The following is a 12610-nucleotide window of genomic DNA, read 5'->3' on the forward strand; positions in this document are numbered from 1 at the left end:
AGTAGGCGGCCTCCATGGTGTTTGCCACCTGAATTTCTAAATATCGGTGGCGATCCCTTTTCCACCTAAGCTCTATCATTGGAAGTTCAACAGTTGTGCCTGCTCCAGCGTGGCTAGCAGGAAAAGCATTGTTTTCTGAACTAAATACATGGGTGACGCCCTCCACCTCAATACCCCACTCAGTTATGTTGCAGTGAAGCCGGATCTTTCGTAGGTCCATCGCTAATGCAAGGAGGAGTGGCGATAGGGGGCATCCCTGTCTTGTGCCCATCTCAACATGAATGCACCCCAACACCACATGTCCAGTGAGTACACATGCGACTGGCCCAGCATAAAGCAGCCACACCCAGGACACAAATATTGTCGCCAGCCCCATTCTCTGGAGAACATCCCAGAGAAATAACCAGTTGATTGTATTGAACGCCTTATCAATGCCTAAAGTGATCAGCGCCACCTCCAGCTACCCATCAGTGATGAAATGCAAAACATGTGACAGCCTTCATAAATTCATCAGGGTTGCCTTACCCCCATAAAGCCACACTGATCACTGTGCACTTATTGGGTGATCACACCGTGTGATCCAGTCACAACGGCATTTGCAAGTATTTTAGTGTTGACCCCTAACGTTGACAGGGGTCTATAAGAGCCGGGGTCCAAATGGTCCTTACCTGGCCTGAGGAGTGTAACTATTTGGTATGGCATGGTTTGTGGTAGCATCCTGCAAGAGCAGAGTGAGTAACTCTGAATATGTCTAGCAGTATTCCACGGGAAGCCTAGCTGAGCCTCGTGCCATACAGAGTTTCATCTCCCAGACCAACTCCTGAAATTCCTTCACCAGGATCTCTCCCTCTACACACATTTCACCTGGTCTGTCATAAATCATGGGAGTGTCAGTTGAGCCAAGAACCTGTAGGCCTCCGCTAGTCAGCTATTTGCCCTCCCTCTATAAACAATCGCAAAGTGATCCTTCAGGAGGAGATTGACACCAGCTTGTGAACCGGCAATGGTGCCATCTTAGTGTTTCAGTAAGAGAATCACTGGGGAAGAGTGTTCCCTTTTAAGTAGCAAAACTAGAAGGTGTCTCATTTTGTCCCTCTACCAATGAAGTAGTTGGCAATAGTCATGCCGAACAAGTTGGTCCAACCTATCCCAGGTCTCTCACACTATCCTTCGGACAGTCAATAGTGCCACTCGCCGTTCTCCCAAGGTGAGGGGATCTCACTAGAGGGTTGCTAACCGCTGCTCCTCTTCAATCACCTGAACCACCGCTTTCAGAGCATCCTACTGCACCTGCCTGTTCATCATCATAGGCCTATAGGTTTCAAAATAACTGACAGTCATGGTTCTCAGCTCCTCATGGAACTGAGAGGCCCCAAGCGCTTTGGGCAGTAGGTGCCACATCAGTACTTTGTGCCTATCATCACATACTTCCCATTCCAGGAGTAGCGCTGCATACTTAGAGAGGAATCTACCTAGTATCTTTTTCAGTGGCAAGGTCCTCTGACACCAAGAACCTATCAAGACTACTATATGCATTATCAGCCGGAGTATACATGTGTATTCCCTGGTATGTCATGCACCAGACAAACCATGCATTCGATTGCTCTCCTCAGTGCGGCCACCATATTAGAATTTGTACCTTGAATCTGGGGTTGATGATCCAAACTACTGTCAAGCACACAGAAATCCTCAGCCCATGACTGTGGGGTCCCAATGTAGGGGAGGAGCTTAAGCTCCATATTAAGATGGAATGCTCTGTCTTCTGTATTGGGCTCATACACATTCAGCAGGTACTCCTCTTGTCCATCCAGTAGGCCATTCAGTAATAGGTATCTACCCTCTACATCCGCTTTAAAGCTCCAAAACCAGAAAAGAACCTGAAGAGTGACCCATATTAAAAATCTGTGGTCAAAATTAGAGCATGTAGAGGAGTATAATTGCCCCATCCACTTTTTTTTAGCCTTCTATGCCTCGCTCTCCATTAGGTCATTTGTAACAGAACAATATGTATGCCCTGCCACTGGGGATATGTTTGTATCCTGAACTGCTAAACATAGTAGTTGAGCCCATGCACATTTCATAAAGAATCTAATTGGGGGAAATGCCTCCCAGACCATTGATCAAATAGCGATTTAGGAAGAAACCCAAATGTTGGTCCTTCAACTGTCTTTAATTTGACCTGTGTTTTTGAAATCTGTCTCCCAGGGTATACAATCTCATATATCACACCTGTGTGAATGGACGTTTTTGTTAAAGCTTTTATCGTGCAATAAATCACAAATCTTTTTTCTTAAATCTTAGCATTTTTTTCTTAGCTCCTTTTTTTTATAAAGTCTTTTTAGGAAGAACGTGTTATACATTTAAATACATAATGTCATGGGACATAACTTTTGAAAAAACAAATCACAACTTACAGGACAACACTTAATAAATACATGTAAGTGCTTAATCAGGGAAATAACCCAGATGGTGGTTGCTCTTGGCCCCGAGATGGCTGCATGAAAGATGCAAGGGAGACAAGATCGCTGTGGGAATGCAGAGCACAGCCCATTCAGTTGCAAATGGGAATGTGCCCAGCTCTGCTTCCCCATCCTGCTATTTGATGGCTTATGCAGGAACACAATTAATTCTTCTACTCATTGGCTGTCTTAGAGGAAAAAACAAAGTCCAACTGTCAACTATACCCAGCCACGTGACCCAATAATATTCATTGCAGGAAAATACCAACTTTCTAAAATTGCAAAAGAATAAATTGATGGACAGAATGCTCAACAATGCAAACATTCAGCCCCAGTCAGAAGGATCTGGGTTGGAGCCCAGTGTTGCAGTGGGATAAAACTTGCATCTGTGTCTTTAATTAAATTAAGACTTTCAGTCATTAGTTACTAGGAAAATCTACATTTTATGGCAAGACTCAAGGCTCCTATTATGCTTGTTTAAAGCATATCAACAGCCAAAGAAGCAGCATTAATAACCATTTATAAAAAAACATTTGGAAAATATTGTCATTGGACCAATCAGCTGATTTCAGAATGTCCTCCAATGAGGAGCCGGCCAAAAAAATCTTTAGAAGCCATGGCTCCCCTGGTGGAATGGGCCCCAAAGACCGAAACATCAATTCCAGCCAGAGACATAACCCAGCGAACCCAACGGGCAAGACTAGCAGAAGAAACAGGATTATGAGGTTTGTGGAAAGAAATGAGAAGCTGAGAATTAGAGGACGTTCTGAGATCAAGGGTTCATTGTTCATACATTTTGAGGCATTGACTCACACACAATTTAAGTTGGGAAGGGAAATAGGGATAAAAATAGAGTTCAAATTTGTTTTTGTACGTTTGTTAATATGAAACATCACCTCAGAGGGGGTGAACTGACTAGAGGAAACATCCATCGCGTTGACATTAGAAACAGGTTTAATAGAAACCAAACATAGCAACATCGTAAGTTTAGCGGAGAACATTTTTAATGAAAGTTCAGAATTATCTGGCCAATCAGAAAAAAAGTTTGAGTACGAAATTTACATGCCAAAGTTTAGAATATTTAGGCAACAGAGGTTTAGAGAATTGTATTCCTCTTAACAGATGACAAATCAAGGGGTGTGCACCCGCTGGCTTGCCTTCAATCAGAGAATGATTCAGGGAAATGGCTGATCTATACAGATGGTTCGGTAGGACTTACCTGCACTGGCTTCAGAAGCCAAAACGTTGACAATATCATTTAAAGGCACTGAAAAGGGATTGATACATTTTCCCACACTCCAGCTTGACCATAAACACCAAGCAGATTTGTAAGCCTTAGTTGTTCCTGGAGCCAAGACCCTAATGATGAAGAGCGAAGCTTCTTGCGCAATGAGAAGGTCAGGTTGAAAACCCTTGAGACTTTCCATGCGGACAGAATCAAGGAGTTGTCCAGAATGAGACTGTGAGACTTACCCAAAGGGTAGAAAAAGGTTGTTGCAAACAGGAAGAAGGACTGGGAAGTCCACCGCCATCTTCAACAGAGATGGGAACTAAATCTGAGACTGCCAGAAGGGGATCACTCTCACTAGAGAGGGAAACTGGCATTTGACCTTTGCATGGACCCTGTTGGTCATGATAAAGGAGGAAAGGCATAGTTGAGAAGAGGCATCCAATCTTGAAGGAAAGCATCTGTTGCCAAAGCTAAAGGACCTGAGTGCCAACTGAAGAAACAGGAAAGTTGAAAGTTGAGGCGAGAGGCAAAAAGATCGATATAAAAAGGGCCCCATTTTCGTCAAAGAGTTAGAAAGACGGATGGAAGAAGCTTCCAGTCACTGGAACCCCAAGATAACAAGAGTGCCAGTCTACTACGGAGCTGAGATTGCCTGGAAGATACTCTGCTGTGAGAGAGATCTTGTTGAGAAGACAAAATTCCCAGAGACCCTTTGCTAACCCCACAAGGGGTTTGGATTTTGTGCCACCTAGATGGATTATGTAGCGGACTGCAGAAACATAATCCATGCGAAGAAGAATGGAACAGCGTACTTTGTCTTTTGCTAGGCTTTTGATTGCAAAGGAGCCTGCCAGCATCTCTAAACAGTTGATGTGCAGTCTGGACTCCTCAAGAGACCATGGCTCCTCAATTTTGGAACACACTTCCCCCCCACCTGCGCACGACGGACTCGTATACCCAATTTAGGAAACTACTCAAAACATGGCTTTTCTTGCACGCGTATAACTGATACTCACTCTCTGTTTAGCACGGTGTTCGGTCCCGTTCATAGCGCAAAGAAACCGTCTGGTGAATGTGCGCTTAAGAAATACATTTTAACATAACCATGTACCTCCAGTCTTTATTGAACCACAACGGGCGCCCCAACCCGACAGACTTGCATCGGATTCTAACACAAGATCTGGGGCCAAAGCAAAGATAGAGAAACCCACCATCCGAGCAAGAGATCTGAGGGAGATGAGAGAGGACTGAAGCACTTAAGAGATTTCCAACTTCATATCTGAGACCTTTGACCGAGGAAGATGAAGAGAAGCAGTGGAAGAATCCATGAGAAAGCGTAAGAAATTGATGCGGTGAGAAGGAATGAGCATGGATTTTTCGGTGTTCAGAATGAAACCCAGGTCTAGAAGGAGAGATCGAGTGATCCTCAAATGAGACAACAGAGTTTGCTTGTCCAAGTTCATTATCAAAATGTCGTTGAGGAAATTAATTAATCTGATCCGAAGGGACCTCAGATAAGTGACCACCAGGGTCTCATGATCTTTGTAAAGCACCATGGTGCTGACGACAGGCCAAAGGGAAGGGAGCAAAACTGGTAAGTTACTCCTAACCACTGAAATTGAAGACATTTTGTGTGGGAGGGATCAATTGGAATTGCAAGATACGCGTCTTGTAAGTCTATTCTGACCATCCAATCGTTCAACCGAAGAGTATCTCTGAGATGGATAATTGTTTCCATTTTTAAATGACGATAAACAACAAATTGGTTGAACCATTTCAAGATTATAACAGGGCGCCTTTTCGTGTTCTTTATGCACATGAGAAAAATGGATCTGAGGAAGCCTGAATGATCTAGAGGAGCAACTAGAATTGCCTGTTTGTGGAGAAGGGATTGAACCTCTATAGAAATTAGATTTACCATGTCGGAAGAAACCACGAGAGGCTGAGGGAAAAAGTTTGGAAAGGTGGAGCGTAAAACTCTATAAGATAACCTTGGATAGAGTTTAGGACCCACTGATCTGCTGTCAGCGCTTCCCAGTTTTGAACAAACAGTTTTTAACTTTCTCCAACTGGAGCAGAAACAGAAAGGCTTACCTTGTTGAGAATTGTTGCGGACCTTAGCCTCTGAAACCCCGACCTCTCTGGGGGTTGAATGGGGGTCTGTAGTCTTGATAATTGGACTTGGAAGGACCTCAGTAGCCTTGATTCTGATATACGGCCGTCAAAGTGACTTCTGCCTCTGCCGGCCCATCCAAAAACCCGAGGGGAAAAAACTTTCTTGATGGACTGTTGGGCTTTATCCTGAGAAGCAAAGGGTTGTGACAAACTTGCTTAAGTCCTTGACCAAAGAATCCCCAAACAAAAGGCCATCAGCATTAATTCCTGGGTCCAGAGTAGCAAAATGAGCCAATTGCGGGGCCAGTTTAATAAGGAGACCTTTACGGCGCTCATGGATGATTGCCGAGTTGGCATTTCCTAAGAGACAAAGGGCCCTTTGTACCCATAAGGAGATATCCTGAGGATTCAAATATGTGCCATCCAAACGAGCGGAGTCTGCAAAATCAAAAATGCGGGCAAGAGGCCCCGCAGTGTCCAATAACTTGTCTTGACAAGTGGACAAGGCCCTATCCATCCCCTTGCAGGGATCAATGCCAAATTATGAAAAGAAAGTGAGTAAGGGCTGATCAATAGCCGGAGCACTTGTGATGTTATAAGGTAAGGAAGGCTTAGGGTATTCCGACTTCAGTTTGGACCTGGAGGATTTGTCCAATGGAAGGCGAAGTGTATGGAAATGTAATCACCCACATGAGAAGCTGGGAACCACTCAGTGGAGTTAGGATGTCGAATAGATGAATGGTCAAACATAGAAGTACCTTCAGAGTCCAACACAGGAGTGAAGGAAAAAGAATCAGATTTGGATTTTTTAGGAGGAGAAGGAGGAGAAAAGACATCAAAGAGGTCAAAGAAATCACCATCTTCATTCATGTCATCATCTGTGTCTAATATATGGGAAATAAACATTCTTTTAGGTACCTCCAGATTTTTAGATTGTATTATACATTTGGCATCTGAAACAGAATTCCCCTCCTTAGTAGGAGGCCTGAGAGGCACCACGTCCTCAGCCTTGCGTGAGGAAATCTTGCTAACCATGCATGACGCATCAGAAAAATCATGTTTTGTATTGGAGGGTACCAATTTCCTCATTCTGCTATCCTCCTCAGAATGGGCCAAAGCTTTGGACATCAGTGACAGCATAGAGTTTTCCATATTTTTTTTTTAAGCGTTTCATGGAATTTTCCACTGCATGCTCACAGAAAAAGTTTCTAAAAACATTTAAATCACTTTTGAAGGCTTCCCCTTCATGATTATGCATATCAGAGGAGGGAGAGCTGTCAATCTCCATGATACAGCAAAGAAGCCAGAAAAACTTAGAGAGGAAAGGGTTAACTAAACCAAATAGCAGGCACCGCCTGAGGGCATCAACAGAAAGCAAAGGCAGAGATAACCACTCCCACCGGGCGGAGTACAACCGCCCCGTAGTACAACCTGAGAGCAGGAGCCAGTTCTCCGTTGAAGAGCAGTGTGAGAAACGGATTCCAGCAAAGCAGGAGGAGGCCGTTAAGCGAGGTGAGGAAAAATTGAGAAAAACGGCCATCGAGCAATTACAGGCACCGGGGGGAACGCAACAGCGGAACACAGGGCTCAAAGTCTAATAGCGATAATAGCACACTAACAACTGAACATACTGACAATAGATATCACCAGTAATACCATAGAATATAACAGTAATCTTGTTCTATCTCCACGCCGGGACTGTGTGTGCTGCAGATCTTCTCCCCGCATTTCTTGTCAACTGCTCGCGGAACCCGCTGCGCGGGTCCCGCTTCGTGTGGGGCTGTCAGCGCGGCTGAGGAGACAGCTTTTCAAGGAGTCAGCCTTTCATTGCTGGGACATTGCTAGTGGGAGCAGGGCTGCGAGCGTGTTGTTGTGGGCGCAGGACTACAAGTCCCAGGAGCGCCCGCAACCCCCAATTGCCACCACCTGGGACGCTCTCCCTGCAGGCTCCTCCCCATCAGCCCCACGGTAAAAGCCGTCATCGCTGTTTCACTGGTGGATCACCTTAATCTTGTTCTATCTCCACGCCGGGACTGTGTGTGCTGCAGATCTTCTCCCCGCATTTCTTGTCAACTGCCCGCGGAACCCGCTGTGTGGGTCCCACTTCGTGTGGGGCTGTCAGCGCCGCTGAGGAGACAGCTTTTCAAGGAGTCAGCCTCTCATTGCTGGGACATTGCTAGTAGGAGCAGGGCTGCAAGCGTGTTGTTGTGGGCGCAGGACTACAAGTCCCAGGAGCGCCCGCAACCCCCAATTGCCACCACCTGGGACGCTCCCCCTGCAGGCTCCTCCCCTTTTTACTCTGACTGTATATCTTCAACAGCCGTGCCCCGCATCGCGGGAGCAACCAGGAGAAGCCCGGGACAAGGGCGGGACCGTCTGTGGCCGTCGAGGGCCGGAGTAGGCCGGGCTGGGCCTACTCTCTTTCGCCTGCATTCCTTTGATTTTTCATGGACTTTGATATAGGTATTGGACATGCCATCACCGGCTATAGATGGAACACCAGCGAAGGTGGGGGGAGTTAGAAATGGGACTCTGGATAACTACTTTACACGGGCACAGGGTGATGGGGATAAAGAAACCTCCTTGGCGGAGCGCCGTCGCTCTATTGAGAATATAAAAAATAGGCCTCTTAGTGATATCATTCCTTATCCTATTTCCCAAGAGAGAGGCTCCTTTAACATTATCCAGGATCTATTATCCCAAGAAGGCGTCCCTCTTCTACTGCGGGATGGTATTCCTAACCTTTGCTTATCCATTGAACAGACCTCTGGTGTAACCCCCCCTCCCCACCCCCCCCCCCAGTCCCAGCAGTATGGCTGTTGACTTAGTCACTCAAACGCCCTCTGTAGTCAAAATAAGGAAAACTAAGCCGAAGCAAATAGTTGTGGCAGAGGTTCATGGCCCACCACCAAACAAACGTAGAAGGAAGTTGAGGGGAGGGCAGGGCAAGACCAAAATCCCCCATTCTGACTTTGGAAAAGCCCCTAAGCTCCCTTCCATTTCTGATGGGATAATATTGGATGTGCATAAAGCTTCTCCTGTTAAAGGTACTAATACCACTGATCCTGTTAGCGTCCCAGGGGATAATCCACCTAATATATCACCCCCTGTTACCTCTATGGGGAATATAGAATTCTTACTTAGATCACTACTTCTGCCCATCAGTGAGAGCTTGAAGAAAGTGGAGATCAGACTCACTATCTTGGAGGCAACTGTAAGTAGCCTGAAAACCTTGGCTATTAAACAGGGCAGACCCCTTGAGTCTAATCCTCCTCCTAAATGTACCCCCAACACTCAAAACCTTTCAGTTAATGCGGGACCTCCCTTGGTTATTGCTGCTGCCCCCCTTCCGCAACCTCTCATGGCTAACTTAGCCCCAACACCATTTAGCAAATCCAATATCCCATCTCTACAACCAGTAGGCCCAGTTCCCCCTGTGACTACCTTTGGGGCTATACCTAATGATAGCATTGCTCCCCCACTCCCTGAGAAGCCTGCCCCCAGACCACGGAGACCTGACTTGCCGCCTGAGGCTAATACCTTTACGGTAGTTATGGCGGGTGCTCCTCCTCTTGAAGTGGGTGAAGGTGAGAACTTCCACTCACTTAAAAGAAAAATTATCAAATGGTTGAACTGGAACAGACCCCTTCCGGCCCATCTCAACAATGAAATTATCATGGTGAGAAGGGTTCCTTGGCTGGGGAAAACTAGAAAATCAATAATAGGGGACTGTATCATGGTGAGTTTTCGAGATCCTAGGACTGTTTCACACATATGTGCTGGGTCAAATAGATCTCCTGACTTTACCATACAGACCCTGCCAGTGTCCTTTTTCTTCCCCCCTACCCATATGCACCATGATTTAGCACAAGGCAATTGGACGAGAGTTGAACGGAGAGCTAGATATCGGGGGTATGCTGCACGACCAGTTTACCGACCTCCGGAGACACCTTTTTATGACTACAACCGATTTAATTGTCTCAATGGACTGGACGGGGTTGATTGACTGCCCTCAGCCCTTGATTCAAACACAGTCATTTTTGATAATGGTCTTGGTGTAACATCTGATTCAAACCCAGTCACTTCTGACAATGGTCTTGGTGTAACATCTGGCATCAGTTCTCCCCTTATTCCCACTCTTGTAACCCCCCCCACTGTTGCTCCGGTGTACCCATCCTCCCAGGGAATGGGAACCATTAATATTAATAACCCAGTTGTAGATATGGGCCAATGCTTAGCAGTTAATTCACTAAACAGGGAAACTGTTAGCATAATGTTCTGGAATGTGGCAGGGCTCAGGTCCAAATTATCGAATACCATCTGGTTAAAAACAATAGAAGAGATTGGGATTCTTTGTCTACAGGAAACTTGGACCTTAGAACCCCTCCATCTTCCAGGCTATATAACACTGTTTACATCTGCAGTAGAGTTTCACCACGGTAGGGCTAAAGGGGGACTGACGACATTTATATCTAACTACTTAAACTGCAAGAAGATCCACTTTTCTTCCAACAACCCATATTACCAGCTAGTGCGGGTTGATGCAAGTAAGGAACTGTGTCTTTTAATTATACATTTTTATAACAATATCCCTCCTGCTGACCTGGAACCGACTCTTAAGATGCTAGGTAATGATCTAGAAACAGATAAAAATGCTAGGGATGTTTGGGTCGTTTGGGGGGGTGATTTTAACTGTACCATATGTAAAAAAAGCCAGAAAGGAGTATGTGGGCTTATGTTGGAACCGGATACTGACTTAACACACTTTAAACATTCCATCTGTGGAGGCCTATTAAATGAGATTCTTCACTCTGAAGATCTAGGGTACGCAAATGAAATTGGTCAAATAGAGCTCCCCTTTGTCCCTACGTTTAATGGCAGGGGCGTTTTGTCTATAATAGATTTTGTAATAACTTCTGTTAGGCACAGACATATGGTCAAAAGGTGTGTAAACAACAAGGAGATTTTAGTAATGACCAGGGCAATGGGGCGCACACCTGTGTGGCCGCACGGTAGCGAGCAATGTCAGTTGATGGGTATAGGCAAAAGGGCGAGCGGTAATCTCTCAAAACCGCCCAAATTTGGACCCAGGGGATCTAAATGAACAATATAACAACAATGCCCCTGCACTATACAATGGTGTGACACTTATGGTGGTAACAATATTGCAGAAAGATTATTTCGTAAATACACATCCACATTTACAAAATGACTGTAGAGGATTAGTTAATCCAGGTTCAGATGCAAGAGTTCCGTTAAAGAAAGAAAATGTTCAGTTCTTGGTGTAAAGAAAATATATAGGTTTATTGTTCCTTTGTTAGTGCCAACACGTGTTTCATCGCAGGGAACCTACTGCGAATCTTCAGGGCTTTAAAAGAGAATATGCCAACTTAATTTAGGAAGTTGTTCGTCGTCCTTATCTGGACGAGATTGTAAATAGTGGACCCAAGTATGGCGGAAGAATGTGGCACGCTATCCGCGTGTTTGCGGAATCTTGTTCGGTTTAGTGTGTGTCTAAAACCGGGAGGAGTAGACAGTAATGCAAAGGGTCTTGTGTAGCAGGACCAACGTTCGATGAGGGCGAGTACACCTTCTTAGTCTTAGACTCCCTCTTGTGTTTCCCGGTGCCGTTTTCCGAGGACGGTCCTTGGGCGGTGCACAGGTGTTTCCCACGCAACATCGATGGGTTATGGTGCATCCGTACATTTCCCAAAAGTGGTAGATAATGGAATGCGCCTAAATGCTACGTCTTGACAGGTGAGGCGCAATGAGGAGAAATATTTTTATTTCTCCTTGTTTTTTCATCTTTCCATGTGTGCTGCATTCTGCGGCACACATAGAAAGACGTAAATGCTTCAGGTAATTGTTCTTGTCCAGGAAGGTGGCCTTCCTGCACAAAACAATCTTTCTTACAATACAGGCACACATGCACCATGATGCAAGGGTGCCTGGATTGGTGCTGGGCAGCTAAAACAGCGACGGCCTAGGGACAAAGCTAGGAATGCATCTGATTTTTTTTAAATATGGCACATTACTGCCCTTTCCCTGTCACACAGGGCAGAACATTTTATGCTAATTTGATGCTTCATCCCTGCAACCTGAAGTATTTACTAATAGCAGTCTTTGTCCATCGTCCATTATCAAAATAGCAAATAAGTGCTCATATATTGCATTTTTGAGTTGTCTTGGAACCCCAAATTGTGGGAATTTGACCTTAGCCATAAATATTCTAGGTCACTCTCCACTATCAGTATGATGTATGGTTTGCTATCACTGCTAATATGATGAAAGGCTTCTCAATTGTACTCAAACAGTTAAAGAAAATTCCAGCCAGGCTGTATTTTAAATAACATCACATTATCTGACAGTTCAATGCAAAATTAACTTGAGTGAGCGCTGGCATCTGTCTCCTCTCGATGCAGCTTTCATGATTAGAAGATGTCAAATAGTAAACATGACTGGAAATAGAAATGAAGAAATGAAAAAAGTGCTCGCGGTCCTTAAGTATCAAAAATTATTCTTCAGGATCATGTCGGATACTCACAATGACTATAATATCTTCTGTTACATCTCTTCAGTTGTGCTTACCTTATGTAGTTTGAATATGAATTTCTTATTATGAAGCATGACTATAATAAATTCAGAGATCATCTCAAAGTAAAATTAGGGGAAAAAATTCAAATATTCATTTGATTAAGGCCTCCCTGTCAGCTCTGTTTTGAAAATATGACAAATAAATATTAAAAGTAATGTAGCTTCAAACCATTCTACAGCCTTCGGCTCACAGAGTTTCAAATAAGTGTAT

This window comes from Lissotriton vulgaris, chromosome 3_2 (genome assembly GCF_964263255.1).
Source record: "Lissotriton vulgaris chromosome 3_2, aLisVul1.2, whole genome shotgun sequence".
Classification (NCBI taxonomy): domain Eukaryota; kingdom Metazoa; phylum Chordata; class Amphibia; order Caudata; family Salamandridae; genus Lissotriton; species Lissotriton vulgaris.